Source organism: Haliotis rufescens, unplaced genomic scaffold, assembly GCF_023055435.1.
Source record: "Haliotis rufescens isolate VD_foot unplaced genomic scaffold, xgHalRufe1.0.p SCAF_61, whole genome shotgun sequence".
NCBI lineage: Eukaryota > Metazoa > Mollusca > Gastropoda > Lepetellida > Haliotidae > Haliotis > Haliotis rufescens.
Window position 1 is genome coordinate 2,050,759 of NW_025964346.1, and position 15,757 is coordinate 2,066,515.

At 41.9% G+C, this 15,757-nt stretch overlaps 2 protein-coding genes across 4 annotated transcripts in view; one reads left to right on the forward strand and one right to left on the reverse strand.

The window, feature by feature from the left end:
• The window catches only part of LOC124118669, a 289,157-nt gene that overhangs the window by 210,295 nt on the left and 63,105 nt on the right, over positions 1-15,757 (reverse strand). The gene's annotated exons all lie outside the window — the stretch shown is intronic.
• The window catches only part of LOC124118662, a 199,678-nt gene that overhangs the window by 19,314 nt on the left and 164,607 nt on the right, over positions 1-15,757 (forward strand). The gene's annotated exons all lie outside the window — the stretch shown is intronic.

The following is a 15,757-nucleotide window of genomic DNA, read 5'->3' on the forward strand; positions in this document are numbered from 1 at the left end:
GGAAACACACAGACACAGAGACAGAGACACACACAGACACAGGGAAACACACAGACACAGAGACAGACACACAGACACAGACACAGACACACATAGACAGACACAGAGACACGCACAGACACAGATACAGAGACACGCACAGACAGACACACATAGACAGACACAGAGACACACACAGACAGACACACATAGACAGACACAGAGACACACACAGACACAGATACAGAGACACGAACAGACACACAGACAGACACACAGTCACAGGGAAACACACAGACACAGAGACAGAGACACGCACAGACACACAGACACAGGGAAACACACAGACACAGATACAGAGACACGCACAGACACACAGTCACAGGGAAACACACAGACACAGAGACAGAGACACGCACAGACACACAGACACAGGGAAACACACAGACACAGATACAGAGACACGCACAGACACACAGACACAGGGAAACACACAGACACAGAGACAGAGACACACACAGACACAGGGAAACACACAGACACAGAGACAGACACACACAGACACAGAGACAAACACACAGACACACAAAGACACACACACACACACACACACACACACACACATACTTCCAAACATTTAATCAATAAGCCCTCAACAATTTGCAGTAGTCTTTATAACCAATTATCCAAGTGTGAAATGTCTAATCAGTTGTGTGGGCTCCAAGAAAATTTACATTGGCTCCTTTTTCATTTATGCAGGAGCCAAATGGCTCCTTACGAAAAACATTAACCAAGAGGGCTCGTATGTGTGCACAGTTTCATTAACCAAGAGGGCTCGTATGTGTGCACAGTTTCAACACATTTCATTTTACAGAACTAGCAAAAAACTATAGCAGTTTTATGTGAATTGTAATTCTACCTCCCAGGAGATAGGGCGATCGGGTAGCCTAGTGGTTAAAGTATTCCCTCTTCACGCTGAAGACCCGGGATCTGTTCAAGACATGGGTACAATGTGTGAAGCCCATTTCTGGTGTCCACTGCCGTGATATTGCTGGAATATTGCTAGAAGCAGCGTAAACCTTTCTCGCTCACTCACTCCCAGGAGACAGCAGTTCAGTAGGGCTAAATCTCTATGTTCTTTGTATTTGGTGACAAACATTTAAACAAGTATTGCTTTTTTTAAACACTGAAGTACTTGTCTGATACAATCAATAACGATTCATCACCAAGCTGCCAAGCTTCATTTCATCATAAATATTATTCAGGCCATCAAAATCTATTCACAAAACAAACCCTACAAACTTCGATATATTTTAATAATATTCTCATTCATTATGTTTGAGGACATAAAGGAGAGTTTGCACACAACAGCTGTACTTGAATGTACAATGTAGCAGTGAATCAGGTGTACTTGAATGTACAATGTAGCAGTGAATCAGGTGTACTGGAATGTACAATGAAGCAGTGAATCAGGTGTACTTGAATGTACAATGTAGCAGTGAATCAGCTGTACTTGAATGTACAATGTAGTAGTGAATCAGGTGTACTTGAATGTACAATGTAGCAGTGAATCAGCTGTACTTGAATGTACAATGTAGCAGTGAATCAGGTGTACTTGAATGTACAATGTAGCAGTGAATCAGGTGTACTTGAATGTACAATGTAGCAGTGAATCAGGTGTACTTAAATGTACAATGTAGCAGTGAATCAGGTGTACTGGAATGTACAATGTAGCAGTGAATCAGGTGTACTTGAATGTACAATGTAGCAGTGAATCAGGTGTACTTGAATGTACAATGTAGTAGTGAATCAGGTGTACTTGAATGTACAATATAGCAGTGAATCAGGTGTACTTGAATGTACAATGTAGCAGTGAATCAGGTGTACTTGAATGTACAATGTAGCAGTGAATCAGCTGTACTTGAATGTACAATGTAGCAGTGAATCAGCTGTACTTGAATGTACAATGTAGTAGTGAATCAGGTGTACTTGAATGTACAATGTAGTAGTGAATCAGGTGTACTTGAATGTACAATGTAGCAGTGAATCAGGTGTACTTGAATGTACAATGTAGTAGTGAATCAGGTGTACTTGAATGTACAATGTAGTAGTGAATCAGGTGTACTTGAATGTACAATGTAGTAGTGAATCAGGTGTACTTGAATGTACAATGTAGCAGTGAATCAGGTGTACTTAAATGTACAATGTAGCAGTGAATCAGGTGTACTTGAATGTACAATGTAGCAGTGAATCAGGTGTACTTGAATGTACAATGTAGCAGTGAATCAGCTGTACTTGAATGTACAATGTAGTAGTGAATCAGGTGTACTTGAATGTACAATATAGCAGTGAATCAGGTGTACTTGAATGTACAATGTAGCAGTGAATCAGGTGTACTTGAATGTACAATGTAGCAGTGAATCAGCTGTACTTGAATGTACAATGTAGCAGTGAATCAGCTGTACTTGAATGTACAATGTAGTAGTGAATCAGGTGTACTTGAATGTACAATGTAGCAGTGAATCAGGTGTACTTGAATGTACAATGTAGCAGTGAATCAGCTGTACTTGAATGTACAATGTAGTAGTGAATCAGGTGTACTTGAATGTACAATGTAGTAGTGAATCAGGTGTACTTGAATGTACAATGTAGCAGTGAATCAGGTGTACTTGAATGTACAATGTAGCAGTGAATCAGGTGTACTTGAATGTACAATGTAGCAGTGAATCAGCTGTACTTGAATGTACAATGTAGCAGTGAATCAGCTGTACTTGAATGTACAATGTAGTAGTGAATCAGGTGTACTTGAATGTACAATGTAGCAGTGAATCAGGTGTACTTGAATGTACAATGTAGCAGTGAATCAGGTGTACTTGAATGTACAATGTAGTAGTGAATCAGGTGTACTTGAATGTACAATGTAGTAGTGAATCAGGTGTACTTGAATGTACAATGTAGTAGTGAATCAGGTGTACTTGAATGTACAATGTAGCAGTGAATCAGGTGTACTTAAATGTACAATGTAGCAGTGAATCAGGTGTACTGGAATGTACAATGTAGCAGTGAATCAGGTGTACTTGAATGTACAATGTAGCAGTGAATCAGGTGTACTTGAATGTACAATGTAGTAGTGAATCAGGTGTACTTAAATGTACAATGTAGCAGTGAATCAGGTGTACTTGAATGTACAATGTAGTAGTGAATCAGGTGTACTTGAATGTACAATGTGGTAGAGAATCAGGTGTACTTGAATGTACAATGTAGTAGTGAATCAGGTGTACTTAAATGTACAATGTAGTAGTGAATCAGGTGTACTTGAATGTACAATGTAGTAGTGAATCAGGTGTACTTGAATGTACAATGTAGCAGTGAATCAGGTGTACTTGAATGTACAATGTGGTAGTGAATCAGGTGTACTTGAATGTACAATGTAGTAGTGAATCAGGTGTACTTGAATGTACAATGTAGTAGTGAATCAGGTGTACTTGAATGTACAATGTAGCAGTGAATCAGGTGCAGCAGTGAGGGGAGAGGGAGACGGCGGGGTAGTTGATGCCGGTGGAGCAGTGAGGGGAGAGGGAGACGGCGGGGTAGTTTATGCCGGTGGAGCAGTGAGGGGAGAGGGAGATGGCGGGGTAGTTGATGCCGGTGGAGCAGTGAGAGGAGAGGGAGACGGCGGGGTAGTTGATGCCGGTTGAGCAGTGAGGAGAGAGGGAGACGGCGGGGTAGTTGATGCCGGTGGAGCAGCATCACACCGACAGCGCTGTAACAGGGAAGCAGGTGTTGGTGAGGTGAGAGATGAGGCTGGGTTGTGGCACATCTGGCACTCCATTATCTCTTGCTATCAACATCACTTAATTATTCACATATTAAATGTGTACTGGAAATTGATGATAGCTCTGCATTCCTCCGCGTTCCTCTGTGTACTCTCGTTGCTGCGGCTGTATCAACGTACCAAGGAGTAATTAGTGCTCACCTACCATTGGGAAGTTTCAAAATACTTCATGCTTTTATCCACACATTGAAGTTTTGAGGCCAGGAGGGTGAAAATATCGCTTCTGTTCCATAAATACCCAACTTGTGGCACATACACTGGGTAATTAACCTGGAATGTATTCCAACAAGAACGTATCGTTCCATTCCGGGAACACAATCACTCAACTGTAACCTCTGATAGTGATATTCTGGAGAGAAATATACAGTTCTGTTTGGGATAGGATTTAGGTTGGAAAATTTTCAATTTTACCCCGAAACTGATGTGTTAGACTGAGGAAATTTACTAGGTGCACGTTTCGGCTCCGAGTTGGCAGACCCAGGGGACCGATCTCTATTGTACCATGACCCTCCCCCAACCCTCTCATCCCCCTCCCCCCCTCAGCTGTCAGCTGTGATGTCCCTCAGGACGAAGTGTTATTGGTTTGCACATAGGAACCGCAGACACACAATGTCATTAGGTAAAACTTTCCAGTTCTCCAAAGTGTTCTTTTCACTCAGTCAACCAAACTGTGTTTTTATGCCCTAAATATCTGACTGCTACATTTTATCAAGATTGTTGCAAGTGTTTCCAAGTCCCTTGATCAGACTGCTACATTTTATCAAGATTGTTGCAAGTGTTTCCAAGTCCCTTGATCAGACTGCTACATTTTATCAAGATTGTTGCAAGTGTTCCCAAGTCCCTTGATCTGACTGCTACATTTTATCAAGATTGTTGCAAGTGTTTCCAAGTCCCTTGATCTGACTGCTACATTTTATCAAGATTGTTGCAAGTGTTTCCAAGTCACTTGATATCTGACTGTGCTACATTTTATCAAGATGTTTCCAAGTGATGGTGACAATGTTAAATGGGAATGTTCACCTGAAGTTAGCAGAGGGTTTGTTTTTAGTTTACTTAACTTTAAAAGGCCGTATATCACAGAACACTAAACACTCACTTTAATGTCTCCCAGCACATAGGGGCAGGGTGTCGCACATTGTTTACTTCTTCAATAGTTTAAATTATTATAAAAAACAAACCAGCAGTGGGCTTTTGTACGACGAATGTAAGAAATTTAAGATGGTCTATTTTCCAAAGACTGTGGAACTATTCAGTACTAACGAGGAATATCATTCATGATATCTCCTCAACCAGAGGAATGCAAATCATGATATCTCCTCATCCCACGGAATGTGATTCATGATTTCTCCAGAGAAGCAATTAAATGTTAAACACCAGGAAGGATACACTGACTCACCCAGCTGTTTGTCTCAATATCAACACATCAATGAGATGATTGGTTAATCAATAACCAGCCTATCAGATCTCTGTCAAGGTCTGCTGAGTAGAACCATGCTGATTGGTTAATCAATGATGACTACTAATATACCGGCCAATCAGATCATCAACTTCAAGGGGAGAGGGCATGAAGATTATTTAGAGATGTGCAAGATCCTATCAAACTTAGTAATTCTCATTATCAATTGCTACTAAAGGATATACGTAGCTATATTGCTTCTCAATAAAAATCAGGTTCACACTAGAGATGGTAGGATATACAAAGCCATTTTGTTCTGAATAAGAACCATATTCACATAAGGGATGGTAGGTTCTACGTAGTGATATTGTTTCTGTAGAATATACATAGTTACATTGTTTCTGAATGAGAAGAAGATTCTAGGGCTGGGACAAGTCCAAATTTACTACCAAGGTACCCAACCCCCTATTACCCAACCCTACCCGGGTACCCACTGTAGGTCTCAAGAGTTGGGAACACAATGTCTAATTGGGAATAGTTTAATTATAGCCGTGGGAAAAACTGTTTAGATACATGTATGAAACCAGAGACCATATAATAGTTATATGGTCTCTTATGAAACAATCAAATCATGCGTACACTGAAGTTGACTAAAGATTAATCTTTACTCAAAGATATACAAGTCAAAAGGAATGTGTGCATCATCAGAAAGAAATGCAAACATTAGAGACTTGTAGTGTAACCACTGAGCTATAGTGAGTTTTTGTCATTAAGCAATATATCATGTGACTAACCACGGGTCCAGGTAGCACTGTGGGTACCCGTGTCCCACTCAGGACCAACCTGCCCCGAGTACCCGAGTACCCGAGTACCTGAGTTACCCGTCCCAGCCCAACCAGATTCACACAAGAGATGGTAGGATATACGTTGTTATATTGTTTCTCAATAAGAACCAGATTCACACAAGAGATGGTAAGATATACGTTGTTATATTTTTTCTCAATAAGAACCAGATTCACACAGAGAAGGTAGGATATACGTTGTTATATTGTTTCTCAATAAGAACCAGATTCACACAGAGATGGTAGGATATACGTTGTTATATTGTTTCTCAATAAGAACCAGATTCACACAAGAGATGGTAGGATATACGTTGTTATATTGTTTCTCAATAAGAACCAGATTCACACAGAGATGGTAAGATATACGTTGTTATATTGTTTCTCAATAAGAACCAGATTCACACAGAGATGGTAGGATATACGTTGATATATTGCTTCTCAATAAGAACCAGATTCACACAGAGATGGTAGGATATACGTTGTCATATTGTTTCTCAATAAGAACCAGATTCACACAAGAGATGGTAGGATATACGTTGATATATTGCTTCTCAATAAGAACCAGATTTACACAAGAGATCGTGGATATATGTTGATATATTGTTTCTCAATAAGAACCATATTCACAGAGAGATGGTAGGATATACGTTGTTACATTGTTTCTCAATAAGAACCAGATTTACACAAGAGATCGTGGATATACGTTATTATATTGTTTCTCAATAAGAACCAGATTCATACGAGAGGAGATGGAAGACTATATCTCGCTGTACTGCTTCTGAATGTGAACCAGATTCACACTAGAGGAGATGGAAGACTATATCTCGCTGTACTGCTTCTGACCGGAACCAGATTCACACTAGAGGAGATGGAAGACTATATCTCGCTGTACTGCTTCTGACCGGAACCAGATTCACACTAGAGGAGATGGAAGACTATATCTCGCTGTACTGCTTCTGACCGGAACCAGATTCACACTAGAGGAGATGGAAGACTATATCTCGCTGTACTGCTTCTGACCGGAACCAGATTCACACTGGAGGAGATGGGAGATTAAATAAATTTGCCTCAGACCCTGAGTACTTTGGTAATTATTATGGAGAATTATTTCAGAGGATTTTGTACCATATCATATAATTATTTTTAATTAAGTGTGTCAAAAATCTGTTACTGTGACCTCAAAACCCATCCATGTTACATTACTCAAATCCTATTTTGTAAACTCTCGTCAGGTCAGGTTGGGTTATTCTGGGGATGAGTCACGTAATTCATAAACCTAACCTGGGTTCTTCCACCCTAGGGTTCTCTTGAGGGACCTGGTGAATAAGGGCCTCCTGAAGGAAATAGTAAACATGTTTCTCTTAAGCAAACTGGTGAATTGGGGTCTCGTGAAGGAATTAGTAAACATGTTTCTCTTGAGAAGCTGGTGAATAGGGGTCTCATGAAGGAAGTAGTAAACAGCTTTCTCTTGAGAAGCTGGTGAATGGGGGTCTCGTGAAGGAATTAGTAAACAGCTTTCTCTTGGGAAGCTGGTGAATTGGGGTCTCGTGAAGGAATTAGTAAACAGCTTTCTCTTGAGAAGCTGGTGAATAGGGGTCTCCTGAAGGAATTAGTAAACATGTTTCTCTTGAGAAGCTGGTGAATAGGGGTCTCGTGAAGGAATTAGTAAACATGTTTTTCTTGAGGGAACTGGTGAATGGGGGCCTCCTGAAGGAAACAGGGTTCTCTCGAAGGAACTGACAAAAAGGTATCTCTCTTTTATCCTTCAAATCCGAACATTTGGTTCCATTTTTTAGTAAAATTTCAATTCCAGCGCTTTGATGATGTTATTAAGCTCAAGTGAATTTGAAATGTATGGCTGATGTCCCCCTTAAACCGTCTCTTATGAAGATGTTTGCCGACATTACCCAAACCACTAAACTCTCTCTCGAATGAAGTTGCACTGTAAAAGAGCCCTAAATGCCTGTCACTGATGCGTCCTCCCATCTGATGCGTCCTCCCATCTGACTGACCAACCTGCTGCAGTCATAGGGCGCCGCCACCTTGCTCAGCCTCATGATGACTGAGGCTGTTAACTTCTGCTGATACAACAAACAAAGGTCACTAGGGAGGTAGTTGCGCAGGGTGAAGGTCAATCAAGGAAATATGAGATTGATTGAAGTCAGTGAAGACAAATGTTTGATGAAGCATAAGCATCCTGCCATTTGCTTGATCACCTGCCGTATGCTGAACGCGCCGACATTCTTGCCATTCCCTTGATCACCTGCCGTATGCTGACAGCGCCGACATTCTTGCCATTCCCTTGATCACCTGCCGTATGCTGACAGCGCCGACATTCTTGCCATTCCCTTGATCACCTGCCGTATGCTGACAGCGCCGACATTCTTGCCATTCCCTTGATCACCTGCCCTATGCTGACAGCGCCGACATTCTTGCCATTCCCTTGATCACCTGCCGTATGCTGACAGCACCATGACATTCTTGCCATTCCCTTGATCACCTGCCGTATGCTGACAGCACCATGACATTCTTGCCATTCCCTTGATCACCTGCCGTATGCTGACAGCACCATGACATTCTTGCCATTCCCTTGATCACCTGCCGTATGCTGACAGCACCATGACATTCCTGCCATTCCCTTGATCACCTGCCGTATGCTGACAGCGCCGACATTCTTGCCATTCCCTTGATTACCTCAATATGTGTCAACTCCATGTGTGTCAACTCCATGTGTGTCAACTCCATGTGTGTCAACTCCATATGTGTCAACTCAATATGTGTCAACTCCATGTGTGTGTCAACTCCATGTGTGTCAACTCCATGTGTGTCAACTCCATGTGTGTGTCAACTCCATGTGTGTCAACTCCATGTGTGTCAACTCCATGTGTGTCAATATGTGTCAACTCAATATGTGTCAACTCAATATGTGTCAACTCCATGTGTGTGTCAACTCCATGTGTGTCAACTCCATGTGTGTGTCAACTCCATGTGTGTGTCAACTCCATGTGTGTGTCAACTCCATGTGTGTGTCAACTTGATGTGTATCAACACCCCCTACAGCTTCACACAAAACACCACATGTCAAATCCATGTGTGAACTCCATGTGTCAACTCCATGTGTCAACTCCATGTGTGTGTCAACTAGGTGTGTGTCAACTCGGTGTGTGTCAACTTCATGTGTGTGTCAACTCTATGTGTGTCAACTCAGTGTGTGTCAACTCCATGTGTGTCAACTCCATGTGTGTGTCAACTCCATGTGTGTGTCAACTCCATGTGTGTGTCAACTTGATGTGTATCAACACCCCCTACAGCTTCACACAAAACACCACATGTCAAATCCATGTGTGAACTCCATGTGTCAACTCCATGTGTGTGTCAACTAGGTGTGTGTCAACTCGGTGTGTGTCAACTTCATGTGTGTGTCAACTCTATGTGTGTCAACTCAGTGTGTGTCAACTCCATGTGTGTCAACTCAATATGTGTCAACTAGGTGTGTGTCAACTCAGTGTGTGTCAACACCATGTGTGTGTCAACTCCATGTGTGTCAACTCAGTGTGTGTCAACACCATGTGTGTGTCAATTCCATGTGTCAACCCCCCCTACAGCTTCACACAAAACACCACATGAGGAGCAGTGAGCTGCTGGCAGGCAGTGAGACAGGCTTCCCTGGCTGGCGGAGGGCACACTTGCCCAGTGGAATCTGATATTGTGTGTAACACTGTAAGAAGGCCTGTCTAAAGGTCAGAAACACGGCCTCCTCTCTGATGTGCTCACACACTGGCAGTCGGGTCACAAGGGAATTACAACAGCATTTTTTACACCCTATTTTATGTCACGTGGTAAACGGCAGTTACGTCACTCATTCTATCTCAGCCAATCAGCATCTTGGCTCAATCTGTGTCTCCATACATTAACTGGCACACTGCAGCACAGATTACCATGTCCATTTATCTGCCTTGCTTTGTCAACACGACAGGCGTCATGAGGCGTCGTGAGGTGTCATGAATTCAGCTGAAGCTGGAGGCTCACACTGGACATGGACACAAACACCACTGACAGAATTGTCTTCCTGGACATAGACACAAACACCACTGACAGAATTGTCTTCCTGGACATAGACACAAACACATGGGTGTTTCTAATTCAAAAAGTCCACAAAGAAAAGTTCACATCTGACAACTTTAACCAGAAACGGTTTGTATGACATGTCATGCTATGACGCATAGGTTTCAGTTGGGATGACATCGCGGAGAGTCCTGGACGTGTTGGACAATGATCACAGCGTCGGGGCAAAACATCCGACAACAGTTTGCTGGTACTCTCGCCTTGTTCCTCGACATGCATTGATCAGCAGGGAGGGAGCAACAAGAAACACACATCCATTGTCAACGAACATCAACAGCTGGGGAATAATGAAATTCTTCAATCCATTTGCATCAGGTTCTATTCTGAGACAGGTGAAGGTGGAATGGCCAGGTTCACAAGCATGGTAATCGCGTGGGTTTATTGGGCCGGTGTGACAGGGTGGGTGACATATTGGATTTCCTTCTATCCTAAAGATTACCAATGGGTGTTATTTTTCTCTCTTCTTCGTTGCGTTCTCGAAGTGTTGTCCCACAAATAATTGCTGATCAATCCGATCTATTTTCTTCCTGTTTTGGTGAGTGTAGAATAAATCGGGTAATGACAGTGTTGGCGAGTGATGGATCTCAAACCGACCCAGACACCCTTGCTTGTCTCCACACGCTTACGCCCATTTGTTTTTACAGCCGCTTGGTAAAAGAGAGAAAATCCACAGGGATTAGACCACGGTCCGGAATTAGGGTTTTATTTTCAAAGGTTGGGACTAGAACAAACAGATGTTCATTCATAGGTTTCTCTGTACAGTAGGGTCACCCGATAAATTCTTCACAGGCACTTATTTGGGGTGAGAAATAATTCAGATGCACTTTTTTGGGTGAGAAAAACTACAGAGCTGGTCATTTGGGGTAGAAATCCTTCAGAAGCATTTATTACGGGTGAGAAATACTTCAAAAGCTAGTCATTTGAGGAAAAAAATACTTCAAAAGCAGTCATTTGGGTTAAAAATACTTCAAAAGCAGTCATTTGGGTTAAAAATACTTCAGAAACATTTATTTGGGTTGAGAAATGTCTCAGAAAAACAGAAATTCTTCAAAGGCACTCACGGGAGGTGAGAAATACTTTAGAAGAAGTCATTGGGGTAGAAATACTTTAGAAGAAGTCATTTAGGATAGAAATACTTTAGAAGAAGTCATTTAGGATAGAAATACTTTAGAAGAAGTCATTAAGGATAAAAATACTTTAGAAAAAGTCATTTAGGATAAAAATACTTTAGAAGAAGTCATTGGGATAGAAATACTTTAGAAGAAGTCATTTAGGATAGAAATACTTTAGAAGAAGTCATTGGGGTAGAAATACTTTAGAAGAAGTCATTTAGGATAGTAATACTTTAGAAGAAGTCATTTAGGATAGTAATACTTTAGAAGAAGTAATTGGGATAGAAATACTTTAGAAGAAGTCATTGGGATAGAAATACTTTAGAAGAAGTCATTTAGGATAGAAATACTTTAGAAGAAGTCATTGGGTTAGAAATACTTTAGAAGAAGTCATTGGGGTAGAAATACTTTAGAAGAAGTCATTGGGATAGAAATACTTTAGAAGAAGTCATTGGGATAGAAATACTTTAGAAGAAGTTATTTGGGTAGAAATACTTTAGAAGAAGTCATTTAGGATAGTAATACTTTAGAAGAAGTCATTGGGATAGAAATACTTTAGAAGAAGTCATTGGGGTAGAAATACTTTAGAAGAAGTCATTGGGATAGAAATACTTTAGAAGAAGTCATTTAGGATAGAAATACTTTAGAAGAAGTCATTGGGGTAGAAATACTTTAGAAGAAGTCATTGGGATAGAAATACTTTAGAAGAAGTCATTTAGGATAGAAATACTTTAGAAGAAGTCATTGGGATAGAAATACTTTAGAAGAAGTCATTGGGATAGAAATACTTTAGAAGAAGTCATTGGGATAGAAATACTTTAGAAGAAGTCATTGGGATAGAAATACTTTAGAAGAAGTCATTGGGATAGAAATACTTTAGAAGAAGTCATTGGGATAGAAATACTTTAGAAGAAGTCATTGGGATAGAAATACTTTAGAAGAAGTCATTGGGATAGAAATACTTTAGAAGAAGTCATTGGGGTAGAAATACTTTAGAAGAAGTCATTGGGATAGAAATACTTTAGAAGAAGTCATTGGGGTAGAAATACTTTAGAAGAAGTCATTTAGGATAGAAATACTTTAGAAGAAGTCATTGGGGTAGAAATACTTTAGAAGAAGTCATTGGGGTAGAAATACTTTAGAAGAAGTCATTGGGATAGAAATACTTTAGAAGAAGTCATTGGGGTAGAAATACTTTAGAAGAAGTCATTGGGATAGAAATACTTTAGAAGAAGTCATTGGGATAGAAATACTTTAGAAGAAGTCATTTGGGTAGAAATACTTTAGAAGCAGTTATTACTTCAGAAAACTATATCTGGGGAGAGAAATATCTCGGAAACACACATTTGACATGAAATATTCTGGTGGAAATGGAGCCAACTCTGCCATGTGGAATATGTGGGCACATCTGTCTTGTGTCTTCATCACAACTGTCCACTCTCTAAGCTGTGCCTTGGGCTGTGAGGGAGATTAACTTTTGAAAACCATTATTTTGACAAGGAATTCAATAAAGGATATTTCTTGTGCATGCATGGGGAAGCAAGCGCTGCAGCAGTAACTTCATGTGAAGTCTGCGCGAGGGGACACCACCAACATCACAACAGCATACAACATGAACTGGGTTTAGTGTAGTAGGTCGGACCACTGCGTTACACAACAGAGTCAGTTGTCTTGTACAACACTGCTGCTAAATGAAAAATAGCTATTCATGAATAAGAGAATCTATAGTCATTGCAAGGATGATTGTTTTAGCTGCAATTTTTGCAAGTCAATTTCTGGTACATCTTGGGTATCCACAAGACGAGGTCTGTGTAGGATGATATGAGACCGTGCTCCTGGACAACTTCACAACCCTGCCAACTATGTCACATCAATATCATGTGTGAGTCTTCCTGTGTGAGTCTTCACATGAGTCTTCACATGAGTCTTCATGTGTGAGTCTTCCTGTGTGAGTGTTCATGTGTGAGTCTTCATATGTGAGTGTTCCTGTGTGAGTCTTCGTATGTGAGTCTTCCTGTGTGGGTCTTCCTGTGTGAATCTTCCTGTGTGAGTCTTCACATGAGTCTTCATGTGTGAATCTTCCTGTGTGAGTCTTTGTATGTGAGACTTCCTGTGTGAGTCTTCGTATGTGAGTCTTCCTGTGTGAGTCTTCACATGAGTCTTCATGTGTGGATCTTCCTGAGTGAGTCTTCGTATGTGAATCTTTGCGTCTGAGTCTTCATATGTGAGTCTTTAAATGTGAGTCTTCCTGTGTGAATCTTCACATGTGAGTCTTCCTGTGTGAATCTTCATACACGCAGTCATGTGTGGGTCTTCATGTGAGTTGTTTTCATTATGGTCTTCAACAACCCTGTGATGAGACTCGGGACAAAGCTCTGCAGGCGCACCTCGCACATCAGGACAGACTGTGCCTGTGATGAGACTCAGGACAAAGCTGTGCAGGCGCACCTCGCACGTCAGGACAGACTGTGCCTGTGATGAGACTCAGGACAAAGCTGTGCAGGCGCACCTCGCACGTCAGGACAGACTGTGCCTGTGATGAGACTCAGGACAAAGCTGTGCAGGCGCACCTCGCACGTCAGGACAGACTGTGCCAGTGATGAGACTCAGGACAAAGCTGTGCAGGCGCACCTCGCACGTCAGGACAGACTGTGCCAGTGATGTTTTGTTTGAGTCAAGATGTCCTTCATGTCTTCGGACCGTGTCTTCTGAATGGAAAAACATTAGGACAGCATCCTCATCATCCTCACCATCGCCCCACATGCTTCCTGCCATTCTTCATGAAACCCATGCCAACCTACCCCTGACAACTTACCCCCGCCATCTTCTCGAGGCAGGGGAGATAACTGACTGTATAAGTCCAATTTCCACCCTTGTCAAACTAGTCTGGAATTGTGGAGTTATATTTTGGCTGGACCAACAAGTCTATGTATAGTCCAATCAAAATGTGTAACTAAATCGACATCCCCATGAAACCCACTACGACACCCTAAACCTTTCCCCTCCTCTCCAACACCTTGTCCCCAATCCTGACAATGACCAACACCTTGTCCCCACTCCTGACAATGACCAACTCACGACTTGTTCCGGAAGTGCTTGATACGGACACTGAAGACAGCACTGTCAATTCCATGCTCAGACGGACACCAGACCCGCCTGTTATCAAGCTCATGAGGCTACATGAGGTGATTCTTGGACTAATTATGTCCGATCATATCAGAGACTAACTACAAACACTGCTGAGTGGAATCTGTGTTTGTGTAAGATGTGATGTGTTGGACGTTGATGGTAGACATCACATGATCACCCCTCCAGCTCGGCCAGGAGCCTTCTCGCACACAAAACGTGATCACCTGCACTGGAATAACACCATGAATAATTCATAATGACTTGCAAGGTCTAAACTTGAGAACTGGCAGAACCAGGAGATAAAACAAAGCACTGTGTAAACTCGATTGGCTACGAGAAGTTGATGTTATTCCTCCAGGGAGCAGGCGTAAGTAAGTGGTTAGCCTATCGCCCAAGCTCGGCCACCCTGCCATTCAACAGCCAACAGTCATCCCCAACACTCCAGCCACACAGACACCGGGTCTTGAGGGAACCCAGCAGTCCAAAATAACCATCCAATTAGGGTTTATTGAAAAGGAGACTTTCTTAAAAACAAGGAACCGAAAATACTCTTCAACACAAACATGTATTTATTGAAATTTTCATGATGACATCGACCCCAAGATTTGTCACATCAGCTCGCCACATTAGGGCTGGGACCAGTCCAAGTTTACTACCCGGGTACCCGCATCCCGGGTACCCACATCCCTATTACACAACCCCACCCAGGTACCCGCTGTAGGTCTCAAGAGATAGGTACAAACTGTCTGATTGGGAAAAGTTTGACCGTAGCCCTTGCAAAATGTATTGAGATACACATGTAAAATTATCTGTTCATGCATTCACTGAATTCCAAAAATATAAAAGTCAGAAGGAATGTGTGCAAAGTCAGAAAGAAATGGGAACATTTGTGACTTGTAGAGTGATCATAGAGTTTTAGATAAGTTTTTCCATTAAAAAATATATCACGTGACTAACCACAGGTCCGGGTTGTCCTGTGGGTACCCGGGTCCTGCTCAGTACCCACCCGACCCTAGGACCCGAGTTACCCATGCTAGGAATTACCTGTGTTCTACATCCCCTGCGTTCTACATCCCCTGTGCTCTACATCCCCTGTGTTCTACATTCCCTGCGTTCTACATCCCCTGTGTTCTACATCCCCTGTGTTCTACATCCCCTGTGCTCTACATCCCCTGTGTTCTACATCCCCTGCATTCTACATCCCCTGTGTTCTACATCCCCTGTGCTCTACATCCCCTGTGTTCTACATCCCCTGCATTCTACATCCCCTGCATTCTACATCCCCTGTGTTCTACATCCCCTGTGCTCTACATCCCCTGTGTTCTACATCCCCTGTGCT